The sequence below is a fragment of the Chiloscyllium plagiosum genome, unplaced genomic scaffold (genome assembly GCF_037043375.1).
Source record: "Chiloscyllium plagiosum isolate Xiang-an unplaced genomic scaffold, Cpla_swu_hap1 HiC_scaffold_31, whole genome shotgun sequence".
Classification (NCBI taxonomy): domain Eukaryota; kingdom Metazoa; phylum Chordata; class Chondrichthyes; order Orectolobiformes; family Hemiscylliidae; genus Chiloscyllium; species Chiloscyllium plagiosum.
The window spans coordinates 32852993-32869139 of record NW_028270169.1 but is presented as its reverse complement, the minus strand read 5'-3'; positions in this window follow the sequence as shown (position 1 = coordinate 32869139).

Genomic DNA, 16147 nt, shown 5'->3' with positions numbered 1-16147 from the left:
CTGGGTAACTTGTGTATTAATAACAGTCACCAATAGTAAACAGTAAGGTTTCACAAACAGTAATGTAATAATCATTAGAAAACCTTTGTATTGATGCTATTTTAGGGAGATTGTTAAGAATTCATAAAGAGGACACATGGGGGAGTCCAGAACTAGAGGGGAAAGATGTAAAAGAGACCTAAGGGGCAACTTTTTCACGAAGAGGGTGGTGTATGGAATGAGCTGCCAGAGGAAGTGGTGGAGGCTGGTACAATTGCAACATTTAAAAGGCATTTGGATAGGTATATGAATAGGAAGGCTTTGGAGGAATATGGGCCAGGTGCTGGCAGGTGGAACTAGATTGGGTTGGGATATCTGGTCGGCATGGACGGGTTGGACGAAAGGTCTGTTTCTGTGCTGTACATCTCTATGACTCAATGAGAAAGGCTGGCTCTACTTTAATTTGATAAGTCACTAAGAATGGATTTGATGCATCCAAAGATACTGACAGAAGCAAGGATGTAAACTATGGAAGCCATAAGCAACTGATCCACTTTAGATACAAGGGTGGTGCCAGAAAACTGTAGAATTACAAGTAATATATATTTGGTCAAAGTATGATGAAAGGGAACTACAGACTAGTCAGTTTAACCTCAATGGTCGAGAAACCTTTGGATAAACATTGCACAGGATAAATTAACAGTCACTTCAATGGGGTGGATTAATTAAGGAAAACTAGCATGGGTTTGTCAAAAGCAAAAGGTATTCAACTAACTTATTGGAGTGTTTTGATAAGGTACAAAGACAACTGATGAAGGTAATGCAGTTTGTGGTGTGTTTATGGACTTCAGAAAGGCGTTCGATAAAAAGATTCATAAAAGGCTTGACAGCAAAGGTGAAGCTTGTGGGGTAAAAGACAGCACAGATAAGAAGTTGGCTTAATGTCAGGAAACAAACATGATCAATAGCCAGCAGTTTTTGAACTGGAGGAAGATAATTAGAGGGGTTCCCTTGGCATTGAGACCAAGACCACTGTTTTCCTTAATATATATTAATGGATGAAACTTAGGTGTGCAGAACATGATGTCAAAACTTACAGGTGACACACAATATAGAGATGTGGTGAACTTTGCGGAGGATCGTAATGGCTTTAAAGAAAGCGAAGGTAAGTGTCATGGGCAAACCTCTGGCAGATGAAAATTAACGCAACAAGGTGTGAAGTAACCCATTTGCTAATAAGAATGAGGAGAGGTGATACAAACTAAACAGTATATTTCTAAAGGGTGTAGTCAACAGAGGGATCTGGGGGCATGCATTCATAAGCCATTAAAGGTGGTAGGTAAAAACAATGACTGCAGATGCTGGAAACCAGATTCTGGATCAGTGGTGCTGGAAGAGCACAGCAATTCAGGCAGCATCCGAGGACAGGCAAAATCGACGTTTCGGGCAAAAGCCCTTCATCAGGAATAAAAAGCGATGAAGGGCTTTTGCCTGAAACGTCGATTTTGCCTGTCCTCGGATGCTGCCTGAATTGCTGTGCTCTTCCAGCAGAATTAAAGGTGGTAGGTTAGTTTGATAAAGTGGTTAAAAAGGCACACCTAGTCTGAGTTTTATTCATTAATGCATAGACTACTAAAGCAAAAAACTTATGATGAAACAAAAACAGGAACTGCTGGAAAAGCTCAGCAGGTCTGGCAGCATTTATGAAGAGAAATCAGGGTTCATGTTTTGGGTCGGGCGATCTTTCCTCAGAAAGTTATGAGGAATGTTTACAAAAAACTAATTTAGCCTCAGCTGGAGTTTTGTGTCCAGTTCTGGGGTCCACACTTCAGAAAAGGGGTGAAGACTTTAGAGAGTGTGGGAAGAAAATTTGTGAGAACTGATTACTTTGACAGGTGGATGAAGTCAAGATGGTTTCCTTGGCGAAGGTCAGTTTGAGAGGAGATTTGTTGGAAATGTTCTAAATCATGAATTCTTTAAAGAGTAAATAAGTAGAAACTTTCCCATTGGAAAAAGAATTGAGGAAAAAGGATGCTGTTTTAAGGTGATTGACAAATGTGCTTGTATCTCTGGGGCGAGTCTTGAATCTACAATCTTCGATCTCAGAAGCAAGGGTGCCAACTGCGCCATGCCTAACAGTGTAACATTTTCGTGTTGTGGCACATGAAGTTGACACCTTGCCTGCTGCTTTGTTGTAAATTCACACAAGGACTGTTGTAGATTGGAAACTGGATTGACACTGTCTGTTCTTGAAAATGCTAACAGCTGTCTGCTTTGTATGACTAGAATGGAAAAGATTATGCACAAACAGAGGGAAATGGCAAGACGTGGCAACTATATTGTTCATAGCTGGAATGGAATCAATTGGCAGTTTGGACTAGAGCCAGCTGGGCAGTTCTGAGCCACCTCAGTCAGGCTGATGTCCACTTTAATGTATTCTACTTAATCTCCTTTCAGAACTTGTTCACATATTATTAAATTGGAGAGGGGTCAAAAGAGATTTACCAGGAGGTTGCCAGGAATTGAGGGTTCGAGTTGTAAGGAAAGACTGAATAGGTGGGACATCTTTTCACTGGAGCATAAGAGGTTGAGAGGTGACCTTATAAAATTATGAGGGGCATCGATAAGGCAAACAGCAAACGTCTTTCTCCCTCAGGTGGGTGAGTTCAAAATTAGACGGCATAATTTTAAGGTGGAAGGAGAAAGATTTAAAAGGGACCTGAAGGCAACTCTTTCACGCAGAAGGTGGTTCGTGCGTGGAATGAACTGCCAAAGGAAGTGGTAGATCTAGGTACAGTTACAACATTTTTAAAAATGTTTGGATAGGTACATGAATAGGAAAGGTTTGGAGGGATCTGAGCCTAACATAAGCAAGTGGGACTAGTTTAGTTTGGGAAACTTGGCCAGCATGGACAAGTTGGACCAAAGGATATGTTTCTGTGCTGTACGACTGTATCGCTCCTACTCTGGCATGTCGAGGAGGTGCCGGCGTTGGACTGGGGTGGACAAAGTTAAAAATCACACAACACCATGTAATAGTCCATCAGGTTTATTTGGAAGCACTAGCTTTCAGAGCACTGCTCCTTCGTCAGGTAGCTAGTGGGGTAGGATACTGTTGAACTGTAACCTGGCGTTGTGTGACTTTTAACTTTGTCCTACTATGACAAACTGGATATTTGCAGTATTGCACATAATGGGAGCGACATTCAATATAATCGGCCTACTACTGAGAACTGGGCACTGTGGACAATCACTGCATCTAAATAGGTAAAGCCCACAGCCAATCTAAGCTGAGTAGTAATGCTGGAGGTGGTGCAGTGGGGAACAGAATCTTCTTCCTCCTGTCACACTGATTAAACCAAAGCAGCACTGGGGGGATCTTTGTGGGAGAGATTGTCTCTGAGGCTTACCACCTCTCTTTGTCCACAACTGTTTCCTCCCTTAATGCAGCCACAACGCACCGCCCCTTTCAAAATCACTGGCTGTGTTTAAGAGGGGTCGGAGATGCCCAATTTCCAGTTTTCCACCTAAGAACAGAAGCATAACTTGTAATCGGTATTGGGATTGCTACCTATTCATCTGACAAAAATGAGGAGGGGTTCAGCTCCAAATTAGTGTGATCCCAGCATCCAAGTGAACACACATTCATTTTCAGATGCAATCTTCTTTCCAGCCCAATGCATAAAACAGTGGTAGGAAAGTATTATGTGTCCATGTTCCTTGTACAGTATGTTCACTATGTTGGCTATGGCTTTAAGGGAAGATCCATTTCAAATACAAAAGGATGGAAAATCTGAAGAAAAGTCATTCTATGCCATTCCAGCACACTTCAAAACCAGCAACGCCTGAGACCAGGAATCAATTTCTCTTGTTAGGCTCTCAGCTGGAGACTATTCTCTAACATGGGACAGAGCCGAAGGGTGGGGGACTGTTAATCCATTTCAAAGGTTTTTATCCGACTGCAAAAGGAACTTTGGGCTGTTAGATATGGATCTCTTCAATTACATGAAGGTAAATATTGCCTAAAAACATTTTGCAGGTTTGCCAGCAGCAACTCAATCATTTGCTCAGTTATATGAACAAAATTACAACCTTTAGTTTTCCAACTTTATGGATACTTGAGGAAGTTAGAATTCTTACTATGTGAACAGCTCTCAGATAGAGACTTATACTAACGTTAGATAAAGACCTGAGAAATCAATTTAGCAGAAATGCAGTGCACGTACTTCACTGTCAGTATTCATTCATGAAACGTGAGCACAGCTAGCTAGCCAGCACTTAATACCCATCCCCAACTGCACCACCCGTTTAATAGAAAAAATGCTGACTCTATTACCTACCACACTGAATGATTAATGAATGAATATGCTCAGACTGAAGATGGAGTTATAAGGATTTAAGGGAACCTTAAGATATGCCTAGCTTAGAGCTAAAGGAAGAAATTCTACAGTGTAACCCTCACAGCAAGTTAGCCCTGGGATTGGAGGGCACCCTGCTCAGCAAGTAAAGAGAAATGAACCCGTTGGAACTGCCACTGAACTGTTCGTGATAAGGACTGTAATTCCATGCAGAGTGCAATGTGAGATAAGGAAAGAGGAACCAGTCATTTCAATATAGTATAAGTAGCATTGAGAAAAAAAATGTTCAGTCAATGCTTTTTGTTATTTCATACAGTAAAACATAAAATCTTTATGTTATTCTTTCAGCTGTTAACATCAAGTATGAATTTTTCTCTGTAAAGGTTATCTGTCTCTTCGGAGATCGTAACAATAAACATTTGAACATTCAACATATTCAAAACAGTGGGTAAAAGAGTCAATCAGCATTGTGCCACAGCCACACTAATCCTAGTAACAGGAAATGGACAGATGCTAGTCATACCAGAAGCCCTCACTTGCATAGTAGGGAAGCAGTGGGAGTGTGTCAGCATTGACAAGATGGGCCGAATGGACCCTTTTGTGCTGTATCATTTCTATGGTTCTACTTGTCAGGTTTTTTTCCCACATGGAGGAGCAAAGATCAAAAGAAAAGCAACTGTAGGTGCACTCCTCTTCTTGTTTAATAGCTGTAGTAAACAGGCAGGAGGCTGGAAGAACACAGCAAGCCAGGCAGCATCAGGAGGTGGAGAAGTTGACGTTTCGGGTGTAACCTTTCTTCAGGACTGGGGGTGGGTATAAGGGGAGTTGTAGGTAAAAGGGGTCGCAGGGGCAGGGTGGTGAAGTGGGGGTATGTGAAGACAGACAGAGAGTATGACCTGGTTGGTCAATGGGAGGCATGAATCCGATTGGTGGCAGGGAGGAGTTGAAGGGAATGGAGGGGAGGGGGTGGGAAGGCAGTCGGGGGATGGAAGGAGAGGTTATTTGAAATTGGAGAATACAATGCTGAGTCTTCCGTGCTGTAGACTGCCCAGGTGGAAGACGAGGTGGCATTCCTCCCAATTTGCAGTTGGTCTCGTTGTGACAATGGAGACCAAGGATGGTCATGTCAGAACGGGAGTGGGAAGGGGAATTAAAATGGGCAGTGACTGGGAGGTCAGCTCAGCCCCTGTGGGCCTGGCTGTGATGCTCATCGAAACGTTCCCTAAGTTTACATTTGGTCTCCCCGATATTGAGGAGACCACATCGGAAGCAAACTAGGTTGTAGTAAACTAGGTTGGAAGAGAGACAGGTGAACCTCTGTCTCACCTGGAAGGACTGTTTGTGGCCCTGGATGTAGGTGAGGGGGGGGTGGAGTGCCAGTAGGTTTTGCATCTTTTCTGGTTGCAGGGGAAGGGACGTAGGGGCTCGGGGTGGGGGTGGTTGGTGGGGAGAGTGGTGCAAACCAAGGACTGTTATAGGGAACAGTCCTTGCAGAAGGCAGAGAGGGGTGGGGAGGGGAAGATGTCCTTGGTGGTAGGATCTAGTTGGAGTTGGGGAAAGTGTTTAAGGATGATGCATTGGTTACGGAGACTGGTGGGGTGGTAGGTGAGGACAATGGGGACTTAGTCTTTATTGCTTTGGGAGGCAGGGTTCAGAGCAGTGGAACAGGGAAGGGAGACAGTGCAGTGGAGTGCTGTCAGAGAGAGGAAAAGCATGTTGTTTGAAAGAGGTAAACATCTGGGATGCTTGGGAGTGGAATGTCTCCTCATCCGAGCAGATGCAGCAGAGGTGGAGGAATTGGGAGAACGGGAAGGAGTTCTTGCAGGATCCCGGGTGTGAGGAGGTGTAGTCCAGGTAGTTATGAGAGTTTATGGGTTTGTAGTAAACTGTCACCGGAGATGGAAATGGAAGGGTCAAGAAAGGGGGAGGGAGGTGTCTGAGATGGACCAAGTGAATTTGACGGCGGGGTGGAAGTTGTGGGTGAAGTCGATGAACTGCTCCTGTTCAGCCTGGGTGCAGGATGCTGCACCGATGCAGTCAACAACATAGAGTTGGGGCACAGTACCTGTGTAGGTACTGAAGAGGGACTGTTCGACGTGGCTGACAAAGAGGCAGGCGTAGCTGGGGCCCATCTGAGTGCCCATGGCCACTCCCTGGATTCGGAGGAAATGGGAGGAGTTGGAGGAAAAGTTATTAAGGGTGAGCACTGGGTCAGTGAGGTGGAAGAGGGTATTGGTCGAGGGGGACGGCATGGGTCTGTTGGAGAAGAACAAGCGAAGGGCCTGTGGGCTATCTTTGTGTGGTGTGGATGTGTATAAGGACTGCACATTCATAGTGAAGATAAAGCACTGTGGACCGGGGAACTGGAAGTTGCTGAAGAGATGGAGGGCATGGTTGGTGTCGTGGTTGTAGGTGGGATGTGCCTGAAGCAAAGGGGAGAGGATGGGGTCGAGGTAGGACGAGATGAGTTTGTTGGGGCAGGACCATGCCGACACAATGGGTCGGCCAGGGTAGTTGGGCTTGTGAATCTTGGGGAGCAGGTAGAACCGGGCAGTACTGTGTTGGGGGACTATCAGTTTGGAGACTGTGGAAGGAGAGACAATGAGGGCACGCGCAGTGTGAGTAATTTTGGCCTGATGTGTCGCAGTGGGGTTGTGGGCAAGGGGGAGGTGGGATGTGGTGTCAGAGAGTTGGCTTCGGCCTCTGTGACATAAAGGTCCATTCTCCAGACTACCACCGACCCTCCTTTGTCAGTGGGTTTGATGGTGAACTGGGGGTTGGTGCGGTTAATAGCTGACCAAAGGAGCATTGGCTATAAGCTACAAACTGGTGGTCAGCTGCCTTTTCCATTTTGGTCATAATTGTTACTTTATCAGGATGCCAGAGAAAGGTCATTGAATAATTTGAAAAACAACATGACTCTGAAACTCACAAAAAAGACAGAAATTAATTATGCTATTACTTCATCAACTGTGGTTAGCTTGGTCTCAAACAGAGCCTTCTCATTATTGCTGATTACTTTTGTTAACTCATTATACTTGCAAACGATAGTATCTGACCTGGTAACTGAAAGTCTCATTCTGGGTGTACTGCCATTGCTCAAGACAGCCAGCGTGATTCCTGCCAAATGTATAATTAAAATTACAAGAAACTAGCTAGCGTAGGTTCAGAAAAAATAAGGAAAACAATTACATGCATTTGAAGTTGAAAGAACTACTTTGTAAAACACAGAATACATTGATTGATTTACTGTGTCATGGTGGCACAGTGGTTGGCACTGCTGCCTCACAGCACCAGGGACCCGGATTCAATTCCTGCCTTGCGCGACTGTCTGTGTGGAGTTTGCACATTCTCCCCGTGTCTGCGTGGGTTTCCTCCGGATGCTCTGGTTTCCTCCCACAATCCAAAGATGTGCAGGTTAGGTGAATTAGCCATGCTAAATTGCCCATAATGTTAGGTATGTTAGTCAGGGGTAGATGTAAGGGAATGGGTTACTCTTCGGAGGGTCGGTGTGGACTTATTGGGCTGAAGGGCCTATTTCCACACTGTAGGTAATCTAATCTAATTGTCAATTTCTACTCCACGCTCACTGCTAACTAGACTCACCTCCTCCCACCCTACTTTCTGTAAAAACACCATCTCTTATTTCCAATTCCTCTGCCTCCACCGCATCTGTTCCCAAGATGACCAATTCCACCTCAAAAAGGCACAGATGGCCTCCTTCTTCCATGATCGCAACCCACGTGGTTGATGATGCCCTCCACTTCCCGCACCACCACCCTAAACCCCACCCCTCTCAATGCAACAAGGACAGAACTCCCGTGGAACAAACCTTCAAACCCCACCAACCTCTACATACATTGCATCATCCTCTGCCACTTCCACCACTTCCAAACAGACCCCGCTACCAAAGATATATTTCCCTCCCCACCCCTATCAGCGTTTCGGAATGACCATTCCCTCCGTGACTGCCTCATCAGGTCCATGCACCCCCCTCCCAGTCCACATCCCACTCCTGGCACCTTTCCCTGCCACTGCAGGAAGTGCAAAACCTGCACCCATACCATTCCCCTCACCTCCATCTAAGGGCCCAAGGGACCCTTTCACATCCGTCACAAATTTACCTGCACTCTACCAATGTCATTTACTGCATCCGTTGCACCCGGTGTGGTCTCCTCTACATTGGGGAGACAGGATGACTCTTTGCAGATCATTTCAGAGAAAATCTGTGGGACACCCGGACCCACCAACCCCACTGCCCCGTGGCTGAACAATTCAACTCCCGCTCCCACTCCATCTAGGACATGTAGGTCCTGGGACTCCTCCACCGCCAAACCGTTACCATTTGATGCCTGGAGGAAGAACGCCTCACATTCCACTTTGGGACCCTGCAACCACAGGGGGTAAATGTGGATTTCAACAGGTTTCTCACTTCCCCTCCCCCACATCATCCCAGTCCCAAGCCTCCAACTCGGCACCGCCCTCCGGACCTGTCCATCATTCCGCCCTCTGACCGATCACCTTCTCCTTCACCCACCTATTGCTTTCTCAGCTACCTTCCCCCCAACCCCACCCTCCTCCCATTTATCTCTCAGCTCTGACCCACAAGCCTCATTCCTGATGAAGGGCTTCTGCCCGAAACGTTGATTCTCCTGCTCCTCGGATGCTGCCTCACCAGCTGTACTTTTCCAGCATCACACTCCCGACTCTGATCTCCAGCATCTGCAGTCCTCAATTTCTCCTATGCAATTGTTAAAGAAAGGTACTTTATATTGTTATAATAAAACAAAGAACTATGGATGCTGGAGATCTGAAACAAAATCAGAAATTGCTGGAGAAACTCAGCTGATCTGGGCAGCATCTGTGGGAAGAAAGTAGACTTAGCGTTTCAAATCCGGAGACTCTTTGGTAAACTGTTAGGAGCTAGGAAAAACTATTATTTATGGTGAAGCTGAAATTGGGAGGCGGGGGAAGTGGGGGAAGGGGAGGTGATGGGGTGGACAGTGCCTTGTCAGATGGAGGATGGAAATAGGAATTGGGAGAGGTGAGTGTTAGGTAGAGACAGAGTCCAGAGAGAGAGAAAGATAAAAGGGGGTAGATAAATTAATGGGTAGCAGGCCGGGACTCAACCAATGCTGAATAAGTGACAATAGGAGCTAACAGGAGCAGAAAATAGGTGCAACTCATACAATGTGATTAACGGGCCTAGGAGTGCTTGAAATGAGTGACTGTGTTGAAAGCAACCCATGTCTTAACAGGACCATGTGTGGGTGGGTAAAAGACATGGAATTAGGCTCTAAACCTAACTCGATGTTGAGTCCTAAAGGCTACAGGGCCCACAAGCAGAAAATGAGATGTTCTTTGAGCTTGTCTTGAGGCTCATTGGAACGCTGCAGAGACATTAGCGTGGGGACAAGGTGCTCTGTTGAAGTGGCAGGCAACTGGAAGCTCAGGGTTATTTTTGCAGACAGAACATATGCTTTCTGCAAAACAGTCAGCAAGCTTAAGTTTCATCTCCCTAGGCCACATTATGAACAGCGAACACTATAGACTAGATTGAGAGAAGTGCAGGTAAATTGCTGCTTCACCTGGAAGGTGTACCTGGTGCCTTGGATAGTGAGGTTGGAGGAGGTAAATAGGCAGGTGTTACACATTCTGCAATTACATGGGAAGGTGCTGCAAGGCTGTGAGGAGATGTTGGGAATTGAGGAGGAATAGACCTGGTTGCCCCTATAGAATATTGACAAGGGAGGGGAGGGGAGTATGTGTCTGGTCTTGGCATCTCTTTGGAGGTGACGGTAATGCAGCTTACAATCCGTTGGGTGTGGAAGCTGGTGGAGTGGTAAGTGAGGAATGGGGTGTGAGGACCATTGTTGGTGGAGGGAAGGGGGGAAGGAGTAAGGGCAGAAACTGGTCTCCCTGCTATAGGAAAGATGCCGTAAACTTGAAAGGATTCAGAAAAGATATACAAGGATGTTGCCAGGTTTGGAGGGTTTGAACTATAGGGAGAGGCCAAATAGGCTGGGACTGTTTTCCCTGGAGCATCGGAGGCTGAGGGATGACTTATAATATTTTCTAAAATCATGAGGGGTATGGATAGAGTGAACATTCAAGAAGTTTTCCTCAGGATAGGGGACTTCAAAACTTGACGTTACAGGTTTCAGGTGAGGGGGAAAGATATAAGAGGGACCTAAGGGGCATCCTTTGCACACAGAGGTTGAAAGGTATGTGTATGGAATGAGCTGCCAGAGGAAGTAGTGGAGGTTGGTACAATTACAACATTTAAAAGGCATAAAGATGGATACATGATTAGGAAGGGTTTAGCGGGATATGGGCCAAATGTTGGCAAATGTGTCTGGATTACTTTAGGATATCTGGTCGGCATGGACAAATTAGACCGAAGAGTCTCTTTCCGTGCTGTACAGCTTTATGACTCTATGACTATATGTAGGAGATAGGTCGAGTGCTGCTCGTTTGCTGCTGGCCTCTGTCAGATACGTACCTAGTGGCCAAAATAGAACCTTATAAACAGAATAAAAACTAATACAAAAATTCTTCTTCACTGTATAAATTCCTTCTCCTCCACCAGTGTGGGTTTCCTCCAAAGATGTGCAGGTCAGGTGAATTGGCCATGCTAAATTGCCTGTAGTGATAGGTGAATTAGTCAGAGGGAAATGGGACTGGGTGGGTTACTCTGTGGAGGGTCGGTGTGGACTGGTTGGGCCGAAGGGCCTGTTTCCCCACTGTGGGGAATCTAATCTAATCTAAAACCATTCAACATTTTCTTCTCTTTTCTTTATGGTTCTTCCCAAGACAAGGTTCTGTATAGAATGTTATTAATATTAAAAAAGTTGGCAATTTTATAAGTGAATTAGTATTTTATACTAACTTTTAATAGGCGTGATTGTCATTAGGATTACAATCACGCATGCTAGAACTATAAAAAAGATAGCTGAGATATTATCATAAATTTATAAAAAGTTCATTACAAAATGATATAGTACATAGTACGGCTCGTATCATTCCTCCATTTACAAAGGGAGACAGATCAAATTCAGAGAACTGTATAGTGAGCTTAATGTCAGTGGTTGAAAAGATGATGACAATTTTACTGGAAGTTATTATGGAGAAAAAGACTAGAAAACAGAAAATATAGTCAACGCTGTATTTAAAAGGTTATGCTTGATCAACTTTGTTGAATTATATGAAGAACAAAATAGGAATGGGAGACAAAGATACTGGAGTAGATAACTGCCACTTCAAATCAATTAAATCTTCACTTGATATAAATTTTATTAACTCTAAAATGCCTTGATTTTAAAATATTTGTCTGTCTTTTTTAAAATTCCTCTGTTCCCTCACTTCCCTGTATGTGTATAACCTCATGCAGACTGTCCTCTGAGATATCAGAGTTCAAACAATTCTTGCTCCTTGTTCATCCTTGCTTTTAACCACATCGCCATTGTCTTTAGCAGCCTCAGTCTCTTTGCACTGAAATTTCCTCCTTAAGTCTTTATAACTCTCTGCCTCTCCTTTAAGATGCTCCCTAAACCCTCACTCAGACCAAGCTTTTGAACACCTGCACTAATACTTGTATGTGTCTTTGTTTCTTTTAAAGTTTATTTAAAACTCCAAACAGGACATCATTTAAATGTTTTCTTATGTTACAAGTTTCTTGGTATTACAATTTACTTTTGTATATATTATTTGTAATTTGCAATCCAACGATATATTGAGAATTATTCCATGTGATAACTCCTCATCAGGTATGCATGGACTAGAGTTTAAACTTTAGACCATCTTACAAGTTTTGAGAAGCAGTTAGTAATTAAATTTTTCAAAATCTCAAAGGCAAAAGCCTACCAATTTGGTGTCCTTTAAATGCTGCATTGTTGCTATTTAAGCTCATAAAACTGCTACAATAGTATCAGATTCTCTAAACACCTGCTCACTTACCATCAGGTCAGATTTTGTCATGCAACTAAATGTTTTGCATTTTTATAAGCTATGTATGGATTTCAAATGATATTTGTTTGATGTTAATGCAATTATCACAGGACCATTGCAACATCAATTGTATAAGCCCGTCGGTCAGATTTACAATTTCACATAAAATTTGACTTGCATTATTCCATGCTAATTAATACTGAATGGAAAGGATCATATATTTAATTCAAAACTTTTGCTTTCAAATTTACATTCTGCATAACTAACTGTAAAATATCAAAGACTTTTTACATTACATTACAGTATGGAAACAGGCCCTTTGGCCCAACAAGTCCACACCGACCCGCCGAAGCGCAACCCACCCATACCCCTACATTTACCCCTTACCTAACACTACGGACAATTTAGCATGGCCAATTCACCTTACCTGCACATCTTTGGACTGTGGGAGGAAACAGGAGCACCCGGAGGAAACCCACACAGACATGGGGAGAACATGCAAACTCCACACAGTCGGTCGCCTGAGGTGGGAATTGAACCCGGGTCTCTAGCGCTGTGAGGCAGCAGTGCTAACCACTGTGCCACCGTGTCGCCCTTAAGCATAAAGGGTCACCTGAAACAGTATTACTCTCTACAATTCTGAACACTATGGTTGCATAATTCCCTGCCTAATGCCCATTTTGTGACGCTATGCAATATCGAGGTCTTCGATGATGCATGCACATCTGCTTTAAGTCATGCCATCCTGGTGAGATTATTAACAGATGCAGAGTGCATCTCCCAGAGTAAGCACAGCATGATGCCGATCAGCATGCAATTCTGATTTGATGCCAATCCTGCAACTTTGGAGTGTGACACTCCAGCTCCTATCTCTCAACCACACCCAGATCAACATTGTTTCAGCATCAAGAATGACCAAATATTTCAGGCTAGTTGCAAACTGATTTCTTCTGATTTTTCCTGCAATTGTACCAGTATTTAATGGTATAGAGTTCTTTACAGTTCTAAAGCCTGCCATGCCATCTTGACTTCGAGTTTTATGCATAGATCCCTTGCTTGCAAAGTTGAATGAATGGTAGGCATTCCCCTCTTGGACAGAGTCCTTCGATGAAAGAAAAGTAATGCTATGGGCATTTCTTCCACCACCTGTGATATGCCTCCTGCAACAACATCAGAAAAGATAACTTCAAACTCTTCTGTAGTTGATGCCCTCCCTACAGCTTAACTGAATCCGATCGATCAAGCTACATGCTCTATATCGAGCTTGGAATAAGCTGATATTTCCTCTAATTAAATACTGCAAATGCTGTAATCATTGTCTTTAGACCACCTCCCAATTTCATTCCCTAAACATGTGCATTCGTCCAAATCTGAATCAGATACTCACCACCTTGGCATCCAGCATCAAACCTGAGATCAAATTCTCATCCCACATTCAGTCCGACATCGAAACTGTTGCATTGCACCTCTGCTGTGTTACCTGTCCCAGCTCATTGGCTACTGAAATCTTCATCCGCCTTTCTGTTGGCTCTATTAACTTGACAAGTCAAATGCTTTAGTGTTCACCTTTCTATCCTCTCCCCTCTATAAACTTGAGTTCATCCAGAACTCTGCTGATTCCTAATTCACACAGAGACCTGTTCACCCATTCTGTGTCAAGCATTTATTGGCTTGTCAGCATTTTCTGTTTATACATGTGGTGCACTAATACTCAGTAAAGGTGGATCGCCCTCACACCAGGGAATCCCAATGGAGAATAGGAACAGTTAACCAGTGTAACAGTGGCAACTGTTGACAACAATAAATTACAAGTCTGCCTCTGTGTGGTTTTCAATAACATGGAGTCTTAGTAATTTGACAATTTCAGCGTGCTATACAAAACAGGAAATATTTTGCTTGATAAAAGTAAACTAGTTTTGATCTTTTTTCTCTTAGCAAGATTTATGCTCCCATTCTCTGTACACCTTCAGTCCTTAAGGAATTGATTCTGTGTTAAATCAGTGTTGTTATTTTACTCAAAAGGCTATTATTAACATGCGTGCCAATAGGAATGGTTGGCTTAATTTTTGCAAACAGGCAAAAGTAAATAAGTTGCCTTTTTTACACTTTATTCCTTTTCACTCTATGCTGAATAATATTTAAAGCCACAGTATTATGGCAGAAAGGAGAGATTTAGTAAATACTCAAAGTATTAGCACAAACCATTTAAAAAATCGATTGTATTTTTTAAAATGGGCTGACAATCCTAACTAAAATGTCCATTTATAAATGGATAAAATTTGAAAAGCAATTTTTATTCATTAAGTTTCATTTCCAAAATTATGAAGAGTTTGAAATTAATCTTTCCAGGACTAAAGATACATTCAAATTTGAATTGTACTAATCCAGGCTTGAGAAGGTGGAGATGAACTGCCCTCTTGAACCACCATAGTTCTTGGAATGTATGTACATCCACAGTGCTGTCAGGAATAGAGATCCAGGATTTTAATACAACAGCAGTGAAGGGAGAGTTCAAAAGGAGATGCAGGCATGGCAGTGATGTCACTGGATTGGTAATCCAACACTGAAATCATACAAAGAACTGTGGATGCTGGTGATCTGAAACAAAAGCAGAAATTACTGGAGAAACTCAGCAGGTCTGACAGCACGGAGGAGAAAGTGAGGACTGCAGATGCTGAAGATCAGAGCTTAAAAATGTGTTCCTGGAAAAGCGCAGCATATGCCCGAAACGTCGATTCTCCTGCTCCTTGGGATGCTGCCTCCAGTAATTTCTGCTTTTGTTTCAGATCACCAGCATCCACAGTTCTTTGTATGATTTCAGTGTTGGATTACCAATCCAGTGACATCACTGCCATGCCTGCATCTCCTTTTGAACTCTCCCTTCACTGCTGTTGTATTAAAAGCGCAGCAGGTGAGGTAGCATCCAAGGAGCAGGAGAATCGACGTTTCGGGCATATGCTGCGCTTTTCCATGTCTGACAGCACCTATGGACAGAAAGCAGAGTTGATGTTTTGTGTTGGGTGACTCTTCATCAGAACCACCAAGCCAGGTTAATGATCTGGGCAAATGGGTTAGAATCCCACCATTGCAATTCAATTCAATAAAAGTCTGGGATTAAAAGCTGGCCCAATTGTGACCATGTAACCACAGCCAAGTGTCATAAAAACCCTACTAACTGATATGCTACTCATGTTCTTCAGGCAAGGAACTCTGCCATCCTTACCCCATCTGGCCAGTATTGAATCCAGACCTACAGCAATGTTCTCGCCTATTAACTGCTCTCTGGATAATGAGGGAAGAACAATAAATGTTGGCCTGGCCAGTGATTCTTGCATCCCATGAGTAAATGTTTTTAAAAAGTCACGGTGATGTATACTGATCAATGGAAAAGCAAAACAAAAGTTGGTGCAACCTTAAGTGGTCTTCTCATTCATGGTATGTTTTTCCTTGGATGGAGAAAACCTAGCTTTCTCACAAAGAAACAGCAACAACAGAAATAATTCTGTCAAATTCAAAGCAAACTCAAGTTTATTGAAATGCTTACATCTGGTATTAACAAAGACAGAGAATGCTGGAGAAACTCAGCAGGTCTGGCAGTGTCTGTGGAGAGAGAAAGGTTAACATTAACAGTTGAAGGTTGGACTTGAAATATTAACTCTGTTTCTCTCTACTCAGATGCTGTCAGACCTGTTGAGTTTCGCCACCATTTTCTGTTTTATTTCAGATTTCCAGCATCTACAGTATTGCGCTTTTATATGAATGCTTACATCTACTGATCTCCCCTCATCAAATACTACACATGTTGAGAACATGGAAAAACCGAAAACACTTTTTTAAAATCATGATTAAGCTCAATGTGTGTA